This window comes from Rana temporaria, chromosome 2, assembly GCF_905171775.1.
Source record: "Rana temporaria chromosome 2, aRanTem1.1, whole genome shotgun sequence".
Classification (NCBI taxonomy): domain Eukaryota; kingdom Metazoa; phylum Chordata; class Amphibia; order Anura; family Ranidae; genus Rana; species Rana temporaria.
Genome location: NC_053490.1, coordinates 510913875 through 510938281, shown reverse-complemented (window position 1 = coordinate 510938281; position 24407 = coordinate 510913875). Strand labels below are relative to the sequence as shown.

The 24407-nt window shown below is 48.6% G+C and overlaps 1 protein-coding gene across 2 annotated transcripts in view; it reads right to left on the bottom strand.

The window, feature by feature from the left end:
• Positions 1–19808, bottom strand: part of KCNJ15 (potassium inwardly rectifying channel subfamily J member 15) — a 122700-nt gene extending 102892 nt beyond the window's left edge. Inside the window, exon 1 of one of the 2 annotated variants that reach the window (XM_040338969.1) lies at positions 19453–19808. The gene's annotated coding sequence lies outside the window, so the exon portion shown is untranslated. The remainder of the gene's footprint in view (positions 1–19452) is intronic. The other variant, XM_040338970.1, reaches the window with a different exon arrangement.
• Positions 19809–24407: the final 4599 nt, after the last annotated feature.

Here is a 24407-nt window from a genome sequence, read left to right as displayed (position 1 = left end):
TCACCAGAACAGGAATGGAGGGGAAATCTTCCATTGGGGGGCACTAGTTATGTTGACACCCCAGGACTCCCCCACCAACACCCCATACCTCCCAACTTTCCTAGATGAAACTTCCCTCTTAAAATGAAGGTGCGTGTTATACGCCTGTGCATGTTATATGCCGATAAATACGGTATTTCATGGATAAAAAAAAAAAAGCAGTGGTTTATAATTCCTGGTGATTACGCAAACAAATTCAGGTTAATATCTAATGCCAGGTGCCTTATAAAGTACCTGCATGCAGACACAGACCAAAGGTCCACCGGATTTCATTACAAAAGACAACTGAAACATGAAAACAAAGCAACACATTCCATAGAAAGGAAGGCTGATAACGGTAAGCACACTCCGCCATACAATCGCAATGTTTGCAGCCAGTGATGGGCTTAGCTTACCCCAGTAGGATGTGGACATTCCAGTTCCTCATTCTCCAGGCTGATTGTATTGATTTTTCCCGTTCCCTCAAGGCCTATCTGATAGTGAAGGGAAAACCTAAAGCTGCCATAGTATTAGGCTCCTGTGAAAATATGCGGGGCAGAGGGAAAGATTCCGTCTACTTCTGAAATGTCATCATCACCAAACCGTTTCTTCTTCTGCTTTAATAAATGACAGCAATGCAGGATGTGGCTGAGATGAGTAAAGCCTGTGGAGTAACACCAGTGTTGATGGCCTAACTCCTTCAGAATAACTGTAAGAGAATTCTTAAAGCTGAAATCTTACATACGCATATACACTATATTACCAAAAGTATTGGGACGCCTGCCTTTACACACACATGAAATTTAATGGTATCCCAGTCTTAGTCCGTAGGGTTCAACATTGAGTTGACCCACCCTTTGCAGCTATAACAGCTTCAACTCTTCTGGGAAGGCCGTCCACAAGGATTAGGAGTGTCTATGGGAATGTTTGACCATTCTTCCAGAAGGGCATTTGTGAGGTCAGGCACTGATGTTGAACAAGAAGACCTGGCTCGCAGTCTCCGCTTTAATTCATCCCAAAGGAGTTCTATCGGGTTGAGGTCAGGACTCTGGGCAGGCCAGTCAAGGTCCTCCACCCCAAGCTCTCTCATCCATGTCTTTATGGACCTTGCTTTGTGCACTGGTGTGCAGTCATGTGCAACAGGAAGAGGCCATCCCTAAACTGTTCCCACAAAGTTGGGAGCATGAAATTGTCCAAAACATCTTGGAATGCTGACGACTTAAGAGTTCCCTTCATTGGAACTAAGGGGCCAACCCCAACCCCTGAAAAACAACCCCACACCATAATCCCCCCTTCACCAAATTATTTGGACCAGTGCACAAAGCAAGGTCCATAAAGACATGGATGAGGGAGTTTGGGGTAGAGAAACGTGACTGGCCTGCACAGCTAATAGAACACCTTTGGGATGAATTAGAACGGGGACTGCAAGCCAGGCCTTCTCTCCAACATCAGTGCCTGACCTCACAAATCTGGAAGAATGGTCAAACATTCTCAGACACACTTCTAAACCTTGTGGACAGCCTTCCCAGAAGATTTGAAGCTGTTATGGCTGCAAAGGGCGGGCCAACTCAATATTGAACCCTACAGACTAATAGCTAGATTTATAAAGAGTTAGGCCGGCGTATCAGTAGATACGCCGACCTAACTCAGAATCTGCGCCGACCTAAGTTTAAGTGTATTCTCAAACAGAGATACACTTAAACCTATCTAAGATACGACGGCTTGCGCCGTCGTATCTTAGGGTGCAATATTTAGGCTGGCCGCTAGGTGGCGCTTCCATTGCGTTCGGCGTAGAATATGTAAATGACTAGATACGCCTATTCACGAACGTACGTGCGCCCGTCGCAGTAAAGATACGCCGTTTACGTAAGGCATTTTCAGGCGTAAAGTTATTCCATCAAATAGCTGGACTAGTAATGTTAAGTATGGCCGTCGTTCCCGCGTCGAAATTTGAAAAATTTACGTTGTTTGCGTAAGTTGTCCGTGAATAGGGCTGGACGTAATTTACGTCCACGTCGAAACCAATACATCCTTGCGGCGTACTTTGCCGCAATGCACACTGGGATACAAAACGTCAATCACGTCGGGTCACAGTTAATCTACATAAAACACACCCCCCACATCCTCATTTGAATTCGGCGTGCTTACGCCGGCCTATTCACGCTACGCCGCCGTAACTTAGCAGGCAAGTACTTTGTGAATACAGTACTTGCCTAGCTAACTTACTGCGGCGTAGTGTTAATACGATACGCTACGCCGCCGCAAAATGCGGCGGTCTATTTGAATCCACCTATAAGACTGGGATGCCATTAAAGTTCATGTGCGTGTAAAGAAAGGTGTCTCAATACTTTGTATACTGTATATATTCCTCAATAGCAAATAAGAAAATAAATCCATTTTGTGTGCACCAAACACTTTTTCGAACCCAGAAGTTACATTGTAAAATAGCATTGACATCACTGTGCTGCACATAGCCTGTACAGAGAGTAGAGCTGTGGGAGGGGCTCTGCAGGCCCCACCCACTACAGGCTGCCTGCAGAGAACTACAGGAGGGGGTGGAGACAAGACCAGCCACCATGCACAAGGAGAGGGAGCAGCAGAGACCAGTCTTTATTACAGGAAGCAAAGTCTCACACTGGATGACTGCACAGATCTGTAAGAAATACACAAAGCACACCAAGATTCAAGGAAAAATACACATGACGAAAGGGAGGCCCGGAGCAAAAAGACAGCAAGAATAGCAGAGGGCCGGGCATGACAGTGTGTCTAGTGACACAGGCAGGTTCAGGCATCGTGGATGGGGGAGGTGTGAGGAGCAGGATTGGTTGGGAGAGGGGTGTGGTGCTAGGGGGAGCAGGATTGGCTAAGAGTTGAGTGGGGGAGCTAGGAGAGCAGGATTGGGCACAAGAGGCAGGGGAGTGGCAATATAAAAGTGCGGGGCGGGGCCAGCGAGGTCAGTTGCAGCTTGGAGAGCACAGAGGAATCAGCTTTTCCTCCTGCTCCCGGAATCCAAGATGGCGGCCGTGGACCTCGTGCTGGCGCGTTTGCGTGCGGAAGCTGCGACTCGGGGTGCAGATTGGTTGGAGAGGAGAGCAGCGGAGTGGGTCTCTGAGCAGGCGAGCGGTTCGGGCGGCGGTGAGTTGACCCCACGCGGATGGAGGTCGCGGCCTCCGGCCCGCTATTCGCCGGGGCCTTCAACAAGGGCTGGGAAGGGGGCGCGGAGCCCACCGGGGGGGCGGTCGGCCCCCCCGCCGAAGCGGGTGACTCGGAGCGAAGCGGAAGGGGACCGAGCAGGACACACGCCGCCGACCTCCGTCGGTGGGCGGGGCCACGGGCCGTTTTGGTGCCGCTTCCTCGTCTGCGGGCGGTGGGGGGGGGGACGCCTTCTAACTCCACGGCGGGAACGGGGGCTGCAAAGGGCAAACAGAAGGCCTTAGATCCACCAGGCACGGCCGCGGGGCCCTCTTCACGTGGGGTCGGCGGTTCCGCTGGTGGGCGGGGCGCGGCGCAGAAAAAATCGGGCGGTGGAGATCGGAGGGGGGTCACAGAGACGGCGTCGGGTGGTCTGCCTGCTGCAACAACGCGGGGCAGAGGAGCAGTGAAGGGCCGGCTGGAACGGAGGGAAGACTCCGAGGCCTCCAGGTCACCTTCGCCTGGGGGTCTGTCGGCCGCACCGATCCCAGTCGGGGAGGACAGGTCGGGGGGCGAGGTATCGGATGACGAGGAGGAAGGAGATGAGCCGGAGCGTGAGCCAGCGGTGGAGGTCCGGTCTACGGCAGCGGGAGCATCTCCCGGCAGGCCTGGTAAGTCCACTACCTTACAGGTATCTTCTTTAACTGACGCATTATTTGATCTGTTGGGGGTGGGAAGGGGGGGGGGTGTCTGCACCTCCGCCGCCGGTGGCGGTGGCTGCACCGGTGGTGGCGGGCATCGCGCCTGCCGCCTCCGGGTCCGACTCCTTGTTGAATGAGCTGGTGGGGGGCCTCAGGGAGCTTTTGGGCCGGGTGGCTGCGGTACAGGGCCCTTCGCCGCAGGTGGCCCCGTGGGTACCTGTGGCTGCGGGCGTGACTGGGGGGGATGCTCTGGCCGGGGGGGGGGTTGCGTCTCCGCAGCCCCCCCCGGTGGCCCCTGCAGCGGGTCAGGTGGTAACGGAGAAGACAAAGGCAGGGGGGGCCCCGGAGGTGGTGACTCGTTCCGATCTGGTACGTATTGCGGACGCGGCGAGGGGCGAGGTTTATATCTGCTATGAGTGTCCGTTGGGGGCCCATTTGAAACAAGAGGTCAAGGACAAAATTTACAAGAGCGAATATGTAGAGATCTTCTCCCTGTTGCCGTTGGAGAAATTCAACCTCGACAGGGTGAAGCCGGATGATTCTAAAAAAGAGGATGAGGAGAAGAGGCGTTATAGGCTGATTCCACGCACTTTCGTTAACTGGCTTCAGGCGTTCGCCATTATGGCTAGCGTCGTCGGCGAGAAAAACCCCGAGCATTGCTCGGCGTTGTTCGGGTACATGGATTCCATCGGGGAGGCGCACCGGGTGTACGGGGGGTCGGCTTGGCTCAGGTACGATGAGCAGTTCCGTCAGCGGCGGGCGGTTAGGCCCTCTCTTCGCTGGGATCAGAAGGACATCAGCCTCTGGATGCGGCTCATGGCGGCGGCTAAGGCCCCGGCGCAGTCTTTTCACGGGGGGGGCCGGGGGTGCGACCTCCTCAGGACCGTCGGCCGGAAAAAAGTGGGGAGTTTTCTGGCAGTTCAATGAGAACGCCTGCAAATTCGGAGGATCGTGCAAATTCAAACACGAGTGCTCAGGGTGTGGGGGATCCCACCCCGCAGCCAAGTGTTTTAAAAAAGGTAAGCGGGCCGGTGACGCTGCTCAAAAAAGGGACGACTCCGGTGAGGGAGGAAAGGATGCGTCCTTTTCTAAATAGGTACCCGGATAGGGCGGCGGCGGAACTATTGTCCTCGGGGTTCAGGGACGGTTTCAAGATACCGTGTTCGCTGGCGGTGGTGCCGCCGGTGGCGCGGAATTTGAAATCGGCTCTCCTTCATCCGGGGGTGGTGGGGGAAAAGTTGGGCAAGGAAGTGGCACTAGGCCGGATGGGCGGGCCGTTTGCGGCCCCACCCTTGCCGGAGCTGGTGGTATCTCCGTTGGGGGTGGTGCCTAAGAAGGAACCGAACAAATTCCGTCTTATTCACCACCTGTCATTCCCGAAAGGGGGCTCGGTCAATGACTTTATCGATCCGGAAGCCTGCACGGTGTCCTACACGTCATTTGATGCGGCGGTCCGGTGGGTGCGGCGGTACGGACGTGGGGCTCTCATGGCCAAGGCGGACATCGAATCCGCATTTCGGTTGTTGCCGGTGCATCCCGACTGTTTTAGGCTGTTGGGATGTTGCTGGCAGGGCCAGTATTATGTTGACCAGTGTCTACCCATGGGCTGCTCCATCTCCTGTGCGCTGTTTGAGACCTTCAGTTCCTTTTTGGAATGGGTGGTCAGGGATGTATCGGGCCTGGACTCGATCATTCACTATCTGGATGACTATCTTTGCGTGGGGCCGCCTTCCTCTGGTGTGTGTGCGACTCTACTGTCAACGTTGCAGCACATTGCGGGACGTTTTGGCGTGCCATTGGCGGCCGACAAGACGGAAGGCCCCACGACGGAGATTAGTTTCCTGGGTATAGTGATCGATTCGGAGGCAATGGAGTGTCGCCTTCCCAGGGATAAGCTCGAGGCCATGAAAACGGAAGTCAGGGCGTTTCAGGGCTTGCGTAAGGTGCAGCTTAGGGCCTTGCAGTCTCTGCTGGGCAAACTAAATTTCGCCTGTAGGATTATTCCCATGGGCAGAATATTTTGCCGACGGCTGTCGGCGGCTACGGCAGGGGCAAAGGCCCCCACTCATTTCATTCGCTTGTCTAAGGATCACCGGGAGGACTTGAAGGTATGGTATGAGTTCCTGACGTCCTACAACGGCAGGTCGATGTGGCAGTCCGGTCCGGTGAGTAATTTTGACGTGGAACTGGTGACGGATGCAGCAGGGTCTACAGGCTATGGGGCTTTCTTCAAGGGGCAGTGGAGCGCGGAACCTTGGCCTCAGTCTTGGGTGGAGGCAGGCTTTCTCCGGAACCTAGTGCTGCTGGAACTTTTTCCAGTTGTGTTGGCTATTGAGCTTTGGGGGGAGGCCTGCAGCAACCTTAAACTGAGGCTAAATTGTGACAACATGGGAGTGGTCCAGGTGGTGAACCGCATGTCCGCGTCATCACAACCGGTCATTCGGCTCATGCGGCAGTTAGTGTTGAGGTGTTTACAACTGAACATTTTCATTTATGCCGTGCATATCCCGGGCGTGGAGAACACGCTGGCTGACTCCTTGTCTCGTTTTCAGTGGGACAAGTTCAGAGAGCTGGCCCCGGCCGCGGAGGCTGTCGGGGTTCCGTGCCCGGGCTGGATGTGGGAGCTGGCGCTGGAATAGCCGCCTCGTGGATAAAGCAGTCAGTTAGCTCTGCCACATGGTCGGCATACGTCAAGGTATGGAAGGAATGGTTGGAGTTGGGGGCCGAAGCTGGGGTCTCTAGCGGGGGGCCGGATGATCGTTTACAGGTAATTTACTTGGTAGCCAGGAACATGGAACGAAGGGTGTCCGTGTCCGCCATTGAGAAAAAATTGGCGGGTTTGGCGTTCTTTTTCAAGCTGGTGGGGGGGGTGGATTGGACTAAGGACTTCTGGGTGAAACAGGCTTTGAAAGGCTACAGGAAAGGGCGCAAGGTGCAGGATAACAGGAGGCCGGTCTCTTTTTCCAATTTGGTAGGTATCAGGGAGGTCCTGGACGGGGTTTGTACTGGGCGCTATGAATGCCTACTATTCGCGGCGGCTTTTTCGCTGGCGTTCTACGGGGCGTTCCGCATCAGTGAATTGGTTAGCCCCTCTCGCCTGAGGGCCGGGGGGCTGATGAAGGAAGATGTGTGGATAGCGGAAGACAAGGTGGGTATTAGGCTGCGCCGATCAAAAACCGATCAGAGGGGCAGAGGGGTGGACGTGGTTCTCTTTTCCTTGCCGGGGGCCAGAGTGTGCCCAGTGGCAGCGGTCAAGGCCTTTTTGGAAGTCAGGCCAGAAGGGGGCGGGCCGTTTCTTAAGCACGAGGATGGGTCCTTTTTGTCCAAGTTCCAATTTGTGTCGGTTTTTCGCAGGTGCTTGCAAAGACTAGGCTTGGACGGTTCCGGGTTTTCGTCTCACTCTTTCCGAATCGGGGCGGCTACCGAAGCTGCCAGGTGCGGGATGAACGAGGCGGCAGTGCGGAAGATCGGGAGGTGGGAGTCTCGGAGGTTCCGTTTGTACGTTCGGCCACAGTTAGTGGTCGGTTAATGGGAGGGGGTGAGCTAACAGGTGGGGGGGGGGGTTTCGCCTTATCAGGTGTTTTTGTTTCATTGGTGAGCAGTGTGGCTTGTTTGTTTCATTTCAGATGGAGGGACTGCACGCCTCGTCTGGATTGTTGGACATTCGTATGTTTGCTGGGGGGCAAGGAGGGCGGATGAGAAGCCGGACGGCAGGCAGCTGGGTATTTCCAGGAGGGAGGCGGTGTTGCGGTGGCTGGGGATACCGGGGATGATGTGGGGTAGGGTGCTCCCGGAGGTCGAGAGGTACGCCCGACTAGACAGGCCCCCTGATGTGCTGGTGATACACGCAGGGGGGAATGATTTTGGGGTCCGTAAAATCAGGGCTCTGATCACGGACATCAAAGCAGACATGGAGCGGCTGCGAGCGGCCTTTCCGGGGACAGTGCTGGTGTGGTCGGACATTGTTGCCCGCACACAATGGCGCAAGGCTCGGTCCGTGACCAAGCTCAATAGAGCCAGGACGCGGGTTAATCGGGTGGTAGGAAAATTTGTGGCACGCCTTGGGGGGCTGGTGGTACGCCATCAGGAACTGGAGACCAACGTGGGCATGTATCTGAGGAGGGACGGGGTTCATCTGACGGATGTGGGGATCGCTCTTTGGTCTATGGGGATACAAGAAGGGATTCAGAGAGCGCTGAGGGTGTGTGGGGGCCCTTAAAGGTGGAGGTGTCATCCTTTCGGGCTGTGGCGGTTATTTCTGTTGGTCTTTTATGGTGGCAGTAGAAAACGTGTGAAAACGGGGGTGTGGGGCTCATCAGTATATGGGCCCCTTAGGTATTCCAGCGAAAGGTTAGTTGGAATATGGTAATGTTTGCACTGCGGGCTGGGGTTGTCTCCGAGCGCACTACACGGACTGGAGGCCTAAGTTTAATGTTTGCTCGCAGTGCATTGTTCATACTGTTATATAGTGTAAAATGTGGAGACCGGGGGGCTGCCAGAAAAGACCAACAGAGTGGGGTTATTGTATGTTATTGATGTGTTGGATATTTATGTTTCATTTAATTTGGAGTTTTGGATATCGATTATGTTTTAATAAAATAGGCTGTTGTGGCCAGTTTACTCCAAAGCAAAGGTGTGGTCTCTTTACTATATAGTTAAGTGGGGGACAATTAAGGGGTGGAATATCATGGGGTCTCAACGGTCTAGGTATTGGGTCACATCTGGGCTACACTAGTCATGGATTTAGACATTGGGCCAGATTCAAGAAGCAATTGCGTCTGCGTAACCATAGGTTACACAGCACAATTGCTTACTTGCTCCGGCGTAGCGAATGCTCCTGATTCAGGAACATCGCTACGCCGACTGCAGCCTAAAATCTGCATGGCATAAGGCTCTTATGCCACGCAGATTTTAGGTTGCATTCTTGCGTTGGCCGCTAGGGGGCGCTCCCATTGTGATCTGTGTATAGTATGCAAATTGCATACTAACACCGATTCACAACGTTGCGCGAGCCCTGCGTACGCAAATTACGTAGTTTGCGTACGTCGGGTTTCGCGTAAGGTTACACATCCTAATAGCAGGCGCAGCCAATGCTATAGGATACCCATGTTCCCGCGTTGCGATATTTAAAATCTACGTCGTTTGCGTAAGTGAATCGTGAATGGCGCTGGACGCCATTCACGTTCACTTTGAAGCAAATGACGTCCTTGCGACGTCATTTGCCGCAATGCACGTCGGGAAAGTTTCCCGACGGAGCATGCGCTCTACGCTCGGCGCGGGAGCGCGCCTAATTTAAATGATTCCCGCCCCCGGCGGGATCATTTACATTGCGCGCGCTTACGCCGGGCAATTTTGCCAGCGCGTCCTCGCAATTTACGGAGCTACTGCTCCGTGAATCGAGGGCAGCGCAAAATATTTGCGGGGGCGCAGGGCAAAATCGTTGACCTGTGCCTCCGCAAATAAAGCGCAAATGTACCTGAATCTGGGCCATTATTTGCATAATCCTGGTGTCAGCTTTATAGTGAGCCTGTCACCATCAACTTCCTGTCCATACTTCAAAACTGTAACTATGCTATCTTTTTCTCAATAAAACCATTTGATTGTGAAAAAAAAGGAATGAGGGACACCTATTAGCAAAAGTATGCAGGCATAGGACACACCCCCTACCACGGCCCCTTAAAGGGGAATTGCACAAAAAACAACATTGGTTAAACCCACAAGTGCTTTTTTTTTACCACCACTATTCCTTTATATTGTCTTTTGGAATTTACAAATGCGGCAATTTAGAAATCAGATGGAAGGTTTAGCGCTGGGAAACACTTTTTGATAGATAAAAAGTGCATTTTATATACAACTATATAGATCAGATCAAAATGACGGACACGTGAGGAGAAAAGAGGGACAGAGGGACAAATCAGGGACAGTCCCTCCAAATCAGGGACAGTTGGGAGCTATGCCTGTCCCAGAGACAGAGCAGGAAGTCGGGAGATCTCTCCGAAGTAATGGAAAATTCCTCTTAGTTGTCCCCACTGGAAGATCCAGTTTGAGTAATTTAACCCCATTGTGTCTATCAATGCCTTCTATACCACCACTAAGGCTAATCATATAAGTTTTTTTGTTAGTTCAGTCCAAGACAACTAATGCCTGGTACACACATTTAGGTTTTTTCATTTAACCCAGCAGGCTGGAAAAAAAAAAAACTGAGCGGTCGCTGTACTAACGCAAGTGATGTTAGTGCAGCAATATCTTCCACTGTGCCTTTGTGTGCTGACAGGAGGACCCCCCCCCCCATTTTGTGTGCGATCCTGACACGCAAAGGTTTGCACCTAGCTTTCAACTATGTAGTGGAAGGGCTACATCACCAATCTTGTCTCTAAACATATCCCAAACCGTCCTCTCCGCTCTTCTCAAGACCTGCTACTCTCAAGCTCTCTCGTCTCCTCCTCCTATGCTCTTCTCCAGGATTTCTCCAGAGCCTCTCCCATCCTCTGGAACTCACTACCTCAACCTGTCCGGCTATCCCTCTACTCTTGCTACTTTCAGGCGATTCCTGAAACCTCATCCCTTCAGGGAAGCCTATCTCGTCTCCAATTAATCCTTTACCACTTCCCTCAGCTCATTCCCCACAGTTACAACCTTTTGTACCATCTGCCCCACCCTATTAGATTGTAAGCTCTTCTGAGCAGGGCCCTCTTAATCCTCTTGTATTACAGCAAAAAATGAAGGCATCCCTCGGCTGATATCCCGAAGGAGCGAGAGGGGATATCCCCCCCCCCCCTTCCACCGCTCTTACCGGGCCTCCTGTCCCACCAGGAGACCCGATCCATGATCCGGTACTTCCGCCGGCTAGACTGAGACTGGAAGTAAACCAGACACGGCTTCGATCCAGTCTCCTTTGTGTAAACACCAAAGCGACGTCACAACGTCACTTCCGGTTTACTCGACTGCCAATGGCGCCATTTAAAAAAAATTACAGTATTCAGAATCGCCGTTTTTGGCGGCCTGAATACTTTGAAGTGCAAAGGAGGGATTTGGGGTAAAAAGTAAATAAATAAGCTTTTTTTTTAAAAGCGCCCCCATACCCGCGTGCTGGCGCAGCAAAGAAAACGCATACGTAAGTCGCACCCACAAATGTAAACAGTGTAAACAAATCACACATGTGAGGTATCGCCGCGATCGTCAGAGTGAGAGCAATAATTCTAGCACTTTTTTTTAAAACGTCACCTATGGAGATGTCTCATATTATGTGGGTACAGCCCCAGGTATGTCTCCCACTATATGTGTACACCCCCAGGTATGTCTACTATTATGTGTTTACTCCCCAGGTATGTCTCTTAGTATGTCTCCTATTATGTGCGTATACCCCAGGTATGTCTCATATTATGTGTACACTCCAGGTATGTCTCCCACTATATGTGTACACTCCAGGTATGTCTCCCACTATATGTGTACACCCCAGGTATGTCTCCCACTATATGTGTACACCCCCAGGTATGTCTACTATTATGTGTTTACTCCCCAGGTATGTCTCTTAGTATGTCTCCTATTATGTGCGTATACCCCAAGTATGTCTCATATTATGTGTATACCCCAGGTATGTCTCCCACTATATGTGTACACCCCAGGTATGTCTCCCACTATATGTGTATACCCCAAGTATGTCTCCCACTATATGTGTACACCCCAGGTATGTCTCCCACTATATGTGTACACCCCAGGTATGTCTCCCACTATATGTGTACACCCCAGGTATGTCTCCCACTATATGTGTACACCCCAGGTATGTCTCCCACTATATGTGTACACCCCAGGTATGTCTCCCACTATATGTGTACACCCCAAGTATGTCTCCCACTATATGTGTACACCCCAGGTATGTCTCCCACTATATGTGTACACCCCAGGTATGTCTCCCACTATATGTGTACACCCCAAGTATGTCTCCCACTATATGTGTACACCCCAGGTATGTCTCCCACTATATGTGTACACCCCAAGTATGTCTCCCACTATATGTGTACACCCCAGGTATGTCTCCCACTATATGTGTACGCCCCAGGTATGTCTCCCGCTATATGTGTATACCCCAGGTATGTTTCATATTATGTGTATTAACCCAGGTACATTATGTGTTTACATCCCGGGTATGTCTCCTAGGTATCGGAAATGATCTTGTGCAGAGCAAACATGCCAATTTCACCTTTGTTTTAACGCAGGACCCCGATCACCTTAATATGAGAATTTATGGTACATTCTAGCCTGACAACTAAACAGAATCCTCTTAAAGAGGAATATTTATTTATTTTAGGTGTTTATATAGCTCCAATATTCTACGCAGCACTTTGCATACTGCACATTCACACCAGTCCCTGCCCTCAAGGACCTAAGTTCCTTATCTCACCTACATACACACATACCAGGGATAATTTAGACAGGAGACAATTGACCTACCAGCATGTTTTCTGGGTGTGATAATAAACCGTAGCTAACTCACACAGCATGCAAACTCCATGCAAATAGGGTGCTGGTTGGGATCCAAACTGAGGACTGCAGAACTGCCAGCCACTCAGTCACTGTCATATGATCGCATTCGCCTTGTATAAATACATTAAAAGGTTCATATGATCATCCCGCTTCAAAGTTTTTTGCATTTAAGCCATTGCAAATGACAAGGGGGCACGCTTTGAGCCTGAAGGAAAATAGGTTTAACCTCCACACAAGGAAAGGCTTCTTTCCAGTAAGAGCTGTGAAAATTTAGAATAGACTTCCACAGGAGCTAGTTCTAACCTGCTTCATATAAAAAGGCAAAATTTCCAAATGCACAAAAAATAACAGGTCGCTAATATTTATAAGAAATAACATTGTCAATTGTTAGACCCCTTTCACACTGAGGAGTTTTTCAGACGGTTTAGCGCTAAAAATAGCGCCTATATACTGCCTGAAAAGCCCCTGCCCTGTAGTCTCAATGTGAAAGCCTGAGTGATTTCATACTGAGGCAATGCGCTGGCAAGACCGCTCCAAAAGTCCTGCCAGCAGCATCTTTGGAGCGGTGAGAGGAGCGTGTGTTTACCGCTCCTCCACAGCTCCTTTCCATTGAAAACAATGGGACACTGCGGCTATACTGCCGGCAATGCGCCCTTCGCAGAGGCGCATTGTGGGCGGTATTAACCCTTTTTCGGCCGCTAGCGGGGGTTAAAACCGCACCGCTAGCGGCGGAATACCGCCGCAATTCCGTGGCAATTCCGACCGTATAGTGGCGCTATACCGCCACCGCACCTCCCGCCCCAGTGTGAACGGGGCCTTATGCCGGGTACACACGATCATTTTTCAGCACGAAAAAAAAACATTTTTTTTCAGCATGTTGACGTTGCCCACACACCATCTATTTAAAAAATGATCTAGCAAAGCGCGGTGACGTACAACACGTACGACGGCACTATAAAGGGGAAGTCCCATGCGGATGACACCACCCATGGGGGTTGCTTTAGCTGATTCCGTGTTAGTAAAAGACGATTCGCGCTTTTTTGTCTGTTACAGCGTGATGAATGTGCTTACTCCATTACAAACGGTAGTTTTACCAGAACGAGCGCTCCCGTCTCATAACTTGCTTCTGAGCATGTGCGGGTTTTTAACGTTGTTTTAGCCCACGCACGATCATTTTTTACAACCCGAAAAACGACATAGTTTAAAACGACGTTAAAAAATGCAGCATGTTCGAAAAAAAATTTGGTCGTTTTTCAGAACCTGAAAAATTATGTGAAGCCCACACACAATCATTTAAAATTACATTTTTTAAAAACTAAGTTTTTTTCATGCCGACAAGAAAACCGTGGATTTTTTTTCGACGGAATGTTGGCTCAAACTTGTGTTGCATACACACGGTCCCACAAAATTCCGACCGTCAAGAACGCGGTGACGTACAACACTACAACAAGCCGAGATCAATGAAGTTCAATAGACAGTTTGGCTCTTCTGCTCGATTCTGAGGATGAGTGTTTTTTTGTGCGTTGGAATTGCATACAGACGATCGGAATTTCCGACAAAAACTAAAAATTGTGAACTAGCTCTCAAATTTTTGTTGTCGAAAACTCAAACAGAAAAAGTCCGATGGACCCTACACACGGTCGGAATTTCCAACAACAAGCTCACATTGAATTTTTCTTGTCAGAAATTCCGATCGTGTGTACGCGACATTAAAGCGGGGGTTCACCCGTACATAACACATTTTCCCCTTAGCTTTATGCTCGTTTTGTCTAGGGGAATCGGCTAGTTGTTTTAAAATATGAGCAGTACTTACCGTTTACGCGATGCATCTTCTCCGCCGCTTCCGGGTATGGGCTGCGGGACTGGGCGTTCCTATTTTGATTGACAGTCTTCCGAGAGGCTTCCGACGGTCGCATCCATCGCGTCACGATTTTCCGAAAGAAGCCGAACGTCGGTGCGCAGGCGCAGTATAGAGCCGCACCGACGTTCGGCTTCTTTCGGCTACTAGTGACGCGATGGATGCGACCGTCGGAAGCCTCTCGGAAGACTGTCAATCAAGAAGGAACGCCCGCTCCCGAAGACCCATACCCGGAAGCAGCGGAGAAGATGCATCTCGAAAACGGTAAGTACGGCTCATATTTTAAAACAACTAGCCGATTCCCCTAGACAAAACGAGCATCCATCTAAGGGGAAAAATTGTTTTATGGGTGAACTCCCGCTTTAAGCTGACCATACACTGGTAAAAAAAAAAAATCAAAATTTCTCGCTTTAAGAACATTAATTCAATTTTTTTAATTGTTAGCAGGATCAAATTGCCATTTATTTTCTTCCACAGTGACACAGCGCCCCATTCGCACCGCAACACTGTTATGATGCGCAGTATGGAAAAATGCAGACATGCTGCATTTTTTCACAGCATACTGAATGGTGTCACATGTGAGACTTCAAATAAAGTTAGTAAGCAGAAAAAAGCATACAGCTCAATGTACAAAAACATGCATTTCGTCACCCCCCGCCGGGCCGCACTATGACAGCTGCTGGAATAGAGAAGCCTAGAGTGAGACGAAGGCTAGGCGCAGGGCTGGCATGACAGTGCAGCAGGGCAGGAAACCAGTGAGGATAGGGGTACATTTATGGGAGGGTAGCAGGTCATTGTAGGGGGCGGTGATGTAGGTTATTTCCTGGGGGTAGGAGGGGCCAGGGTCCGGTGGTCAGTCTCTGGCCATCAGATGGTGAAGGAGGAGTTCCCACCCTCCCGCCCTAATTTTGGTGTGCTATGTGTATTTTGTGACTGTGGGGTTGGGGGTATCGGTTGGGGATCTTCGGAGGCAGTTGAAAGTAAGACCAATTGTAGCACAAGTGATGGTCACCTCTGACATGAACACCTGGCTAGGGCAGATGACATCCTTCTGAATCGTGAAAGGACAACAGTAATGCTTGGACCTCGAAGAAGGGGGTACACCCCGAACACTTGTCCTGAAAATTTGGATCCTGTACTGCCTGGAACTTTAAAGCAGGGGGCACGCTCTGAATGCTTGTCCTGAAAATTTGTATGTTAGTACAAATAAAAAAAGTATCACGGACAGTTAAAGCGGGGGTTCACCCGAAAAAAATTTTTTAACATTAGATTGAGGCTAATTGTGGGAAGCACAATTGGGTGTTTTTTTTTTTAAATCAATGCAGTACATACCTTTTTAGAGATAGATCTTCTCCGCGGCTTCCGGGTATGGTCTTCGGGACTGGGCGTTCCTATTTGATTGACAGGCTTCCGACATCAAACGTCAAATAACAGCGCGTCACAAGTTGCCGAAAGAAGCCGAACGTCGGTGCGGCTCTATACGGTGCCTGCGCACCGACGTTCGGCTACTTTCGGCAACTCGTGACGCGCTGTATGCGACGGTCGGAAGCCTGTCAATCAAATAGGAACGCCCAGTCCCGCAGTCCATACCCGGAAGCCGCGGAGAACATCTATCTCTAAAAAGGTACAGTATGTACTGCATTGATTTTAGAAAAAGAAAAAAAAAAAGGGGGGGAACAAAAAAAAAATTTCGTCTAATTTTAATGCGTGGCCACATGTCCTGTTAAACTCCCTTCCGCGAAAAAGTTTTATCCCTATTGTGGGGTCACAAGTAGGGTATTTGTGAATTGAAATCATATCCCCTTTCAACCGTCTCTTCTCCAGAGAGAATAAGTTCAGTGCTCTCAGCCTTTCCTCAGAACTTGGGGCCAGATTCACAGAGGAGATGTGAAGGCGTATCTCCTGATACACCGTCGTATCTCCTGTCGTATCTATGCGGCTGATTCATAGAATCAGTTACGCATAGATAGCCCTAAGATCCGACAGGTGTAATTGACTTACACCGTCGGATCTTAGGATGCAATACTTCGGCCGCCGCTGGGGGGAGTTCGCGTCGTATTCCTGCGTCGGGTATGCAAATGAGGATTTACGGCGATCCACAACGTTTTTTCCCGTCGTTACGTCGTCGCTGGTAATTTTTTCCCGTCGCAAATTTACACCTGCTTTAACATGGCTTAACTCAATTTTTTTTTGTTTTGGCGTAAGACGTCCGGGAATACGAATGGACCCTACACACGTCGCAGTTCTAAAAAATGACGTCACATCGCGCAAAGCACGGCGGGAATTTCAAAACTGAGCATGCGCAGTACGTCCGGCGCGGGAGCGCGCCTAATTTAAATGGTGCCCGCCCCATTTGAATTGGGCGGGCTTGCGCCGGACGTGTTTACAATACACCGCCGCAAGTTTACAGGTAAGTGCTTTGTGGATCAGACACTTACACTGAAAACTTGCGGCGGTGTAACGTAAACGGGTTACGTTACACGGCCGCAATTCTAAGTGAATCTGGCCCTAACATCCTCCAGACCCTTTATTAGCTTTGTTATCCCTCTTTGTACTTGCTCCATTTCCAGTACATCTTTATTGAGAACTGGTGCCCAGAACTGGACAGCATATTATAGGTGCGGCCGGGCCAGAGTCTTTTAGATCGGTCTATTTATTCAAGGTCCAAGCAGCAGCAAATCCAATTTTTTAGCATAAGCTTTCAAGGTGTACCCCCTTCTTCAAGGTCCAATTAGTAAGGGATCGAAATTTTCAGAATAAGCTTTTGGGGTGTAACCCCTATTCAAGGTTCAAACTGTACTGTTTATGTTTAACAATTGAGCACTGTTCGTGCTACTTTTTTTTATTTGCAGTAACATACAAATTTTCAGGATACGCTTTCGGGCGGGGGGGGGGGGACACCCTAGTTCTAGGTCCAAGTAGTGCTGTTTGGACCTTGAAGAAGGGGGTACATCCCAAAAGCTTGTCCTGAAAATTTGTATCTCATACTATTTGGACCTTGAAGAAGGGGCTAAATGTCGAAAGCGTATCTTGAAAATTTGGATCCAGTATTACTTGGACCGTGAAGAAGGGGCTACATGCTGAAAGCTTATGCTGAAAATTTCAATGCAGCACTACTTGGACCGTGAGGAAGGGGGGTACACAATTTGGATGCATTACTATTTGGACCTTAAAGAATGACTCCCCCCCCCCCCAAAAAAAAGCTTATCCTGAAAATTTGGATTCGCTGCTGCTTGGATCTTGAAGAAGGGGGTACACCCCAAAAGCTTATCCTGAAAATCTGGATTCAGTACTACTTGGATCTTGAAGAGGGGGCTACATCCGGAAAGTGTATCCTGAAAATTTGGACACAGTACTACTAGGACCTTGAAGAAGGAGATACACCCCTAAAGTTTCATCTGATAATTTGGATCTACTACTGCTTGAACATCAAAGAAGTGACTACACACAAAGATTATCCTAAAAATGTGGATGCAAATGAAAATAAAATAAAATAGTATTACAGACAATACTCAATTGCTTAACAAGGATACAAAGTGAAAATAAAATGTAACCATTCTGATCGTGCATTGGGTGTCACAGGTGATGGTCACCACTGGTATGAATACATGGCTTGTGCAGGTGACATTGTTCCATATCGCATAAGGATAGATTTACTGCTTGGACCTTGAACAAGGGTGTACCCTCAAAAGTTTAATTTGACAATTTTGATGTAGTACTGCATGGTCCTCAAAGAGGGGGGGACACCCTGAAAGTTTCATCTGGAAATTTCGATTTATTACTGTTTGGACCTCAAAGAAGGGGGGACACCCTGAATGTTTCATCTGGAAATTTCGATATATTACTGTTTGGACCTCAAAGAAGGGGGTACACCCTAAAAGTTTCATCTGACAATTTTTATTTAGTACTGCTTGGAACCTCAAAGAAGGAGGTACAACCTTAACGTTTCATCTGAAAATTTCGATTTAGTACTGCTTGGAACCTCAAAGAAGGGGGTACACCCTGAAAGTTTCATCTGAAGATTTAACTTTAGTACTGCTTGGAACTTTAAGGAAGGGGTTCACCCTCAATGTTTCATCTGACAATTTAGATTTAGTACCGCTTGGACCTCAAAGAAGGGGGTTCACCCTGAAAGTTTCATCTGGAAATTTAGATTTGGTACTTCTTGGAACCTCAAAGAAGGGGGTAAACCTTGAAAGTTTCATCTGGCAATTTTGATTTGGTACTGCTTGGACCTTAAAGAAGGGGGTACACCCTGAAAGTTTCATCTGGTAATTTTGATTTGGTACTGCTTGGACCTCAAAGAAGAGGGTACACCCTGAATGTTTTAAACTGATAATTTAGATTTAGTACTGCTTGGAACCTCAAAGAAGGAGGTACAACCTGAAAGTTTCATCTGAACATTTAACTTTAGTACTGCTTGGAACCTTAAGGAAGGGGTACACCCTGAATGTTTCATCTGACAACTTAGATTTAGTACTGCTTGGAACCTCAAAGAAGGGGGTACACCCTGAAAATTTAGATTTAGTACTGCTTGGACCTCAAAGAAGGTAGGGACACCCTGAAAGTTTCATTTGACAATTTAGATTTAGTACTGCTTGGACCTCAAAGAAGGGGGTACACCCTGAAGATTTTGATTTAGTACTGCTTGGACCTCAAAGAAGGGGGTACAACCTGAATGTTTCATCTGGAAATTTCGATTTGGTACTGCTTGGAACCTCAAAGAAGAGGGTACAACCAGAAATTTACGATGTAGTACTGCTTGTACCTCAAAGAAGGTAGGGGACACCCTGAAAGTTTCATCTGACACTTTTGATTTAGTACTGCTTTTACCTCAAAGAAGGGGGTACACCCTGAAAGCTTGTCCTAATATTTGGATGTTATTACAAATAAAAAAAAAGTATCAAAAGTACAATTGTTTTTGTTGGAAGTGCTCTAATACGGCTACAATCATCTTTAAGAATTGTTAAAAAAGTAAAATTGCAAAAAAAAAGCCAATTTCTTTTTCAATTCTGCAACTCGCGTGCCTAAACATAGCAGTACGGCGAAGCAAAAGTACAGACTAAATAAATAAAGTTTAACAAACGCTTGCAGTGCCAATCATTCCTATTGCTGTTTCTACTTTGTCACTTTTCTGTTGATAGTCAATATAACAGAGGAAGCAGCAGCAGCAGCAGCCGCGGCGGCACCGTCTACAGGAGCCAACGCAAGCCGATACTTGATTAAACGTAAAACATCTGCAGGGCAATGACACCTTACCTGCCGCTGAGCTCACAGTGCACAGGCGTGTGCGGCGACGTTAAGCCATGGCTCGCAGGAAGACGTCTTTTTTAGTAAACACAGCTGAGGTTAGGACGGCGCTCGCCTCTCCTTTGGTACACCCAGAAAACAAGTTTGCTCTAGCCTGAGAAGAAGTGAGTACCTGATTTTTATGAAGTGCAATCTGAGAAGACTTCCAGTGATGTCAGCAGCTTGTCTCAAGGAAAAGCCCCAGCCCTGCACATGTTGTGTGGCATGGTAAGTGCGATCACCACCCAGCAGCGGAGGGAGCAGCGCAGACACACACACACACACCTGGCTGGAAGGAAATAGCTGGAATGTGGGTGATCTTACGCTGAGCTGTTCTGCAACCTCTGTCTTGTAACTCTTTAATGACCAAGACAAACTTCTTTTTTTTTTTTCTGCATATCAAAGCAGCAACTTGCTCCGCGAGTTAATGAATGGCCAAATCCCATTTGCTTTGTTTGGGATTAACTCATGAGTACCTGGCAAAGGGTGACATCCTGGACAGGCTGAAATCCAGGCATGTAAAAAATAAATACATGCATCTCTGCAATCATTAACCACTTGCTTACTGGGCACATATACCCCCCTCCTGCCCAGGTGAAATTTCAGCTTCCGGAACTGCGTCGCTTTAACTGACAATTGCGCGGTCATGCGACGTGGCTCCCAAACAAAATTGACGTCCTTTTTTCGCCACAAATAGAGCTTTCCTTTGGTGGTATTTGATCACCTCTGCGGTTTTTATTTTTTGCGCTATAAACAAAAAAAGAGCGACAATTTTATAAAAAAATTACGGGGCAGATCCTCGTACAGCGGCTAAGATACACTACGCCGCCGTAACTTACTTTTTTTTTTCAAATCCTGAAAGAATCCACGCCGTCGTGTATCTTTGCCGGCGTAATGGCGCCTAATTCAAATGGATGTAATGGGGGCATGTTTTATGTAAATACGTCGTGACCCGACGTAAACAACGTTTTTTTTTAACTGCGCATGTGCCGTCCGTGGGGGTATCCCAGTGCGCATGCTCGAAATTAACCCGGAACAAGCCAATGCTTCCGACGGTGACGTCATTCTACGCAAATCCCTATTTGCGAACGACTTACGCAAACAACGTAAACATTTTACATTTATACGCGGGAAGGGCGGCCATACTTAACATTGAGTACGCCTCATAACAGCAGCTTTAACTATACGCCGGAAAAAGGCGAACGCGAACGACGTAAAAAAAAAAAATAGCTCATTTGCATACTCGACGCGGATTTCGACAAAAACGTCACCTAGCGGAAAAAGTTATAGCGCCTACAAAATAGGGGACAGAATTATTATTTTTTATTATTTTTTTTTACTAGTAATGGCGGCGATCTGCGTTTTTTATTGGGACTGCGACGTTATGGCGGACACATCGGACACTTTCGACACATTTTTGGCACCATTCACATTTATTCTGCGATCAGTGCTATAAATATGCACTAATTACTGTATAAATGCGACTGGCATTGAAGGGGTTAACACCAGGGGGTGAGGAAGGGGTTAAATGTGTACCCTGCATAGTGTTTCTAACTGTGGGGGAAGGGGACTGACTGGGGGAGGTGACCGATCTGTGTCCCTATGTACAAGGGACACGGCATCGGTCTCCTCTCCCTGACAGGACGTGGATCTGTGTGTTTACACACACAGATCCACATCCTTGTCTGTGTAACCGCCGATCTCGGGTGCCTGGCGGACATCGCGACTCCTCCGCTCCCCAGTGGCCCGGAGGAGCGGAGGCCGTAAAAAGACGGCGTCCCAGAGATTTAGAACCACCCCTACGGCCGTCAGGAAGTGGTTAAAGCATAAATCCTGCAAAAAAACAAAACAAAACAAAATTAAGTTAAAAACAAACTTTTGCTGCATTATTCACCTTTCAATTCAGGGATTTTCCTTGCAGTACTTTTTTCTGCCACTAGATGTCCTCAGACTGATGGCCAGCATCATTTAATCCACTTCCCCTGAGCCCAGGTCATCCTGGACCTGCCCCCTGACCAGACAGCACAGTGATGAATTAAAGGAGAAGTATAGCCAAAGCTTGTTTGGCTTTACTTCTTCCTATGGATCACAGGAGTGCAATTTGTTTTGCCGGGCTGAAGTCTGCTCTCCAGGGTTGCCAACCTCCCGCAGCATTTTTTTACTGACAAAACATGGCAAATTTACTGGCGGAGCACATTTATTACTGGCTACCTGAGAAATTACAGAACTCCTATTGAAAACGAACACAGTGGGCCAGATTCACGTAGATCAGCGGGTAATTCACAAACCACTTACCTCCAAACTTGCGGCGGCGGATCGTAAATCCCCCAGCGGAATGCAAATTCCGCGGCTAGGGGGAGTGTACTATTTAAATCAGGCGCGTTCCCGCGCCGATTTAAATGAGCATGCACCATCCGCGGAATTTCCCGGCGTGCATTGCTCCCACTGCCGTCGCTAGGACGTCAGTGGTTTCGACGCTTACGTAAACGACGTCCATCCGTATTCGAGAACGACTTACCCGAAACGACGTTAAAAAATTTAAAATCGACGCGGGAACGCCGGCTATACTTAACATTGGCTGCGCCTCATAGAAGCAGTGGTAAGTATACGCCGGGAAAGCCGCTACGGAAACGTCGTAAGAACACTGCGTCGGGTCCACGTACGTTCGTGAATTTGCGTATCTCGCTGATTTACATATTATTCAACGTAAATCAGCGGGAACGCCCCCGGCGCCATTTTCAAATTGAAAATAAGATCCGTCAGTGTAACACTGTCGGATCTTAGCCATATCTATGCGTATCTGATTCTATGAATCAGGCGCATAGATAGGACCAGTTTAAGTCAGAGATACGATGGTGTATCTGTAGATACACCGTCGTATCTCTTTGTGAATCTGGCCCAGTGACTATAAAATCGACGTCCTTTTTTTCCCCACAAATAGAGCTTTCTTTTGGTGGTATTTGATCACCTCTGTGGTTTTTATTTTTTGCGCTATAAACTAAAATAGAGCAACAATTTTGAAAAAAAATCTGTATTTTTTACTTTTTGCTGTAATAAATATCCCCCAAAAATATATAAAAAAAACTATTTTTTTCCTCAGTTTAGTCCGTTTTGGGACCATTGTCATTTAGTGCTATAAAAATTCACTGATTACTGTAAAAATTACATTGGCAGTGAAGGGGTTAACTTGTAGGGGGCGCTGAAGGGGTCAAGTGTGTCCTAGGGAGTGATTGTAACTGTTAGGGGGCGTGGCTACGAGTGACACGTCACTGATCGCTGCTCCCGATGAGAGGGAGCAGTCGATCAGTGACATGTCACTAGGAAGAACGGGAAATGTTGTGTTTACACTGACATCTCCCCGTTCTTCAGCTCGTAAATGGCGTCCAGCCCCATTCACGGACGACTTACGCAAACGACATAAAATTTTCAAATTGCGACGCGGGAACGACGGCCATACTTAACATTGGATACGCCACCTAGGGGGCACATTTATCTTTACGCCGCACATCTCTTACGGAAACGGCGTAAATTTACTGCGAAGGGGAAGCGTACGTTTGTGAATCGGCGTAACGACTCATTTGCATATTCTACGCCGACCGCAATGGAAGCGCCACCTAGCGGTCAGCGTAGATATTGCAGCCTAAGATACGACGGCGCAGGCCGTCGTATCTTAGGCATGTTTAAGTGTATCTCAGTTTGAGAATACATTTAAACATACGACAGGATTAGATTCGGAGTTTGTGAATCTGGGCCACTAACAATACCTATAACAAAGTAATTTGCTTGAATTATACCTAGAAAGTCAACACAGCATGAAATGATCAGCCCCTGATATTTTTCTGGCAGTTGTAAAAAAAAAATCACAGATTTTTTACAAACTATCGGTAAATTTACTGGCGGTTGGCAATCCTGCTCTCTGCTGACGTCACAGAATCGGTCTAGGCTCCGCGTCATCATGACCACAAAGTCGGGATCCGCCTAGATCCCTGGACCAGCACCCGGCTCAGCCTATCAGCTCCCGCTCCCCCCCACAGCTCAGAATTCCAGTGAGTGTGTGTGTGGGGGGGGGGGGGGGGGGGGGCAGAGCAGAGAGCTGTGACTGACAGTCACAGCTCTCTGCTCACGGAGCTGTAAGAACCAAGAGGACAGTGGTTTTCAATCACTCAGTTAACAGTGTTAGAGGCACCGGGGGACCGATGCTGTAAGTATGATTCTAAAGAAAACACAAAAACCCATGCTACTAATCTCTCTGCTCTCTCCTTCCATCAACATGCTTGTTCTCGGCACATTAACTGATGGGCTCTTTGCTGTCACCTTCTGTATAAGGACTGTAAGGGACTGATAGCAGATCACATTCAGGTACTGCTTACATTTAACCCTTTTACTGCCAACAACATATTAATTACAGGTACTAAAGCACTACTACTACTATAGCACCATCAGTTTACACAGTGCTTTACATACACACTATGGGCTAGATTCACATAGATCAGCGGATCTTTAGATCCGCGTGATCTATGTGATTTAAGATCCGCTGCCGCAAGTTTGAGAGGCAAGTGGGTAATTCACAAACCACTTACCTCCAAACTTGCGGCGGCGGATCGAAAATCCCCCGGCGGAATTCAAATTCCGCGGCTAGGGGGAGTGTACTATTTAAATCAGTCGCGTTCCCGCGCCGATTTAAATGAGCATGCGCCGTCCGTGAAATTTGCCGGCTTGCATTGCTCCCACTGACGTCGCTAGGACGTCAGTGGTTTCGCCGCTTACGTAAATGACGTCCATCCGTATTCGAGAACGACTTACGCAAACGACGTAAAAAAAATCAAAATCGACGCGGGAACGACGGCCATACTTAAAATTGGCTGCGCCTCATAGAAGCAGGGGTAAGTATACGCCGGGAAAACCGCTACGGAAACGTTGTAACA